Raw genomic sequence first — 2,926 nt, 5'->3', positions numbered from 1 at the left:
TAATCCCATTGACCTCAGCAGAGTGTAAATGAGAGGAGAAATCAGCCTCAATGCGTATCCATTATTGCTGTTCCACAGCACATAATTATTGCTGTTTGTTATTTCTATTGCAGGAGAACCCACAGGATCAAATAAGGATCGGGATCCCCACTGTGCTAGGTGCAATGCAAACATATAAGCAGTCACGGTGCCTGCACTAAAGAGCTTACAGTCACATCTTAGGAGAGCATTTCTTAGTCTAATAGACTTCTCTATTAAGAGCAGTTAATTACTTAATTCAGCCTAATTTTTTTCTGCTCATTTTTTTTCTGTTTCTCCTGTCGAGCCCCCCAAGACCATTCCTCCATAGTATTCCCATAGTACATAGTACTCCCATAGTACATAGTACCTCCCTCCATAGTACTAACAGCTTTCCAAACTCTGCATGCAATTATTATTCCTCCTTTTGCTTCTTGATTACTTCATTAGACATGTCTTCTCCCCCAGCCACTTGTTCCTTTTCTGGATTGGGAAATGACCATTTCTCTGTATTCTTTTAATTATATCAACATCTTTGGATCATTATCCTTCCAGTGTGGCTGAGCACCACTAAATTTGTGCCTCCTATATGGACCACCATGCGACGTTTACTCACTCCCCAAAAGCACATTCACACTCTCTGTTGCTCCCTTTCTCTGACTCTTTCTAGCAGAGAAATGGCTCCTTGTTACCCCACTTATTTCCTTTGCTGTTATTGCAACCTAGATATCACATTTTCTCCTGGATGACAGCAGGTTAACCATGAGTCAGCAATTTGCCTCCGTGGCCAAGAAGGCCAATGGGATCCTGGCCTGCATGAGGAGTGCTGCCAGCAGGTCAAGGGAGGGGATCCTGCCCCTCTGCTCAGCTCTAGTGGGGCTGCACCTGGAGTACTGGGTGCAATTCTGGGCTCCCCACTACAAGGGGGACATTGACCTTCTAGAGAGGGTCTAGCGGAGAGCTACTAAGATGATTAAGGGACTGGAGCATCTGTTGTATGAGGAAAGGCTGAGAGAGCTGGGCCTGTCTAGTCTGGGGAAAAGAAGGCTGAGATGAGATTTGATCAACATGTTCAAGTACCTGAGGGGATGTCACGGAACAAGTGGTGGTGGGGTTGAGTGACACAATGCACTTCACTCGTGGGAAAGAAATAGGAATAGGTTTTATTGGTAATGACAATGATTTCACGAGATCCTATGGCAAGGTCACTTATTAGTTACTGCATGGAGGTTTGAGGTACACACAGAATTATCCAGGACACCCTCCCCTTGGGTCAGGAGGTTCAGATTGGACCCCCTTGCTTTCCAAACTCCTTCTGAGAGGAGTCTGGGTGTGGCTGGATCCAGTCCTAGTCCCAGACGTGGTCAATGGTTTAGGGCTAAGGGATTTGTGCACAGTTACAAAGTAAAGTTTACAAGTTCAGAAAGAGAAGGACACGCTATGGTCACTTACCACAAGTCTGTAGTGGGAAGGATCTCTTAAGCTTGAGGAATATCCTTGAGAGGGGTCCCTGCTCAAGGGGAGATCCCGGCCTGCAGCCCGCTGCCATGCAAGGAGAGCTCCATGGGCTCTTGGGCTGTCCCCGTAATTATGGGATAAGACAATTGACTGATAGTCATGCTTTCAATTCAGAAATGACTGTTGACTGATGTACTCACGGTTGGCCTCATCTCCCCATCAGGATAGGGCCATCAGGACTGTTATTGATGGTTAATGTCTGGGTGGGGGAAAGAAATCAGGGAGGCAACTACCAGGATCAGATAATGTGGTAGTTAACACCTGAACAGGGCTACCTGTGAGAAGTCAGGATGAACTGGGGAAGGAGCATATCCGTCACTGGGGAGAAGGTAGGGAGGATGGGGCCAGGCTCTTCTCTGTGGTGGCCGGTGAGAGAATGAGGAGTAACGGGTGTAAGTTGAAACACAGGAAGTTCCACCTCCATATGAGGAAAAACTTCTTTCCTGTGATGGTGCCAGAGCCCTGGCACAGGCTGCCCAGAGAGGCTGTGGAGGCTCCTTCTCTGGAGATCTTCAAACCCACCTGGATGCCACCTTGTGCCCCTGCTCTGGGTGTCCCTGCTTGAGCAGGGCGGTTGGACTAGATGATCTCTAGCTTAAGCATTCTGTGGTTCTATGATTTTCCATTTATTGAATGTCTGCTTCAGATTACCTCTTTGCACTTCTCTCTCTAGAGGCATTAGATGATTTTTTTTCTCCATTCTAGACTAATCTCATCTCACTGTTTCTGGCTCATGTTTCTAAACTCTTGGGGTCCCTTTTTGTGTAAGCTCTCTGACTTTTCTGTAATTTGCACCTTAAAGGCCTTGCCTGGAGGCTGGAGTCCATGGCTCCCATAAGCAAAGTTTTCTAATTACAGTGCAACTGTCCCATTGAGTTGTTTTCCACAAATTCTTCTGAGAGAATAAAATCCTCCAAATGCAAATTCTTTCTAGTTCTGCACTTTCTTAGACTAGAACAGGATAGAATAGAAATTACACTTGTTTCCTTTCTTTTTAGCATTTGAAAGGGGAAAAACTGTTCAGATATCTTTCACAGTATGGTAGTTAAATGTACAGTTTCCACCGTCTCCTCATAACTATTTTTTTCAAGACAACCAAGATAAGTTTGAAGCAAAGCTGTCATGAAACAATGTATCTTGGGACAGTTAGGGGAAACATGCACAGGGAAATGTCTTGTGCCAGCTTCAGGTGGAGCAGGAAGTTTTCTTACCTTTTCCCTGAAAACTGGAACTCAGTTCCTCAGAAGTGTATTCCAAAAATATTGGATATGTCCCTTTCTCTTAAGTATTTCAAAGTGGGATGTGGAAGGATTGCATGCCAAACATCTTCTTTTAACACGGAAACTACAACATCTCAGAGATAGCATGGGCTCCATTTGCCTTCCAAACC

This window comes from Tinamus guttatus, unplaced genomic scaffold (genome assembly GCF_059628265.1).
Source record: "Tinamus guttatus ecotype Peru unplaced genomic scaffold, ASM5962826v1 Tinamus_guttatus_pri_ptg000802l, whole genome shotgun sequence".
Taxonomy (NCBI): domain Eukaryota; kingdom Metazoa; phylum Chordata; class Aves; order Tinamiformes; family Tinamidae; genus Tinamus; species Tinamus guttatus.
Note: the sequence above shows the minus strand (reverse complement) of the source record.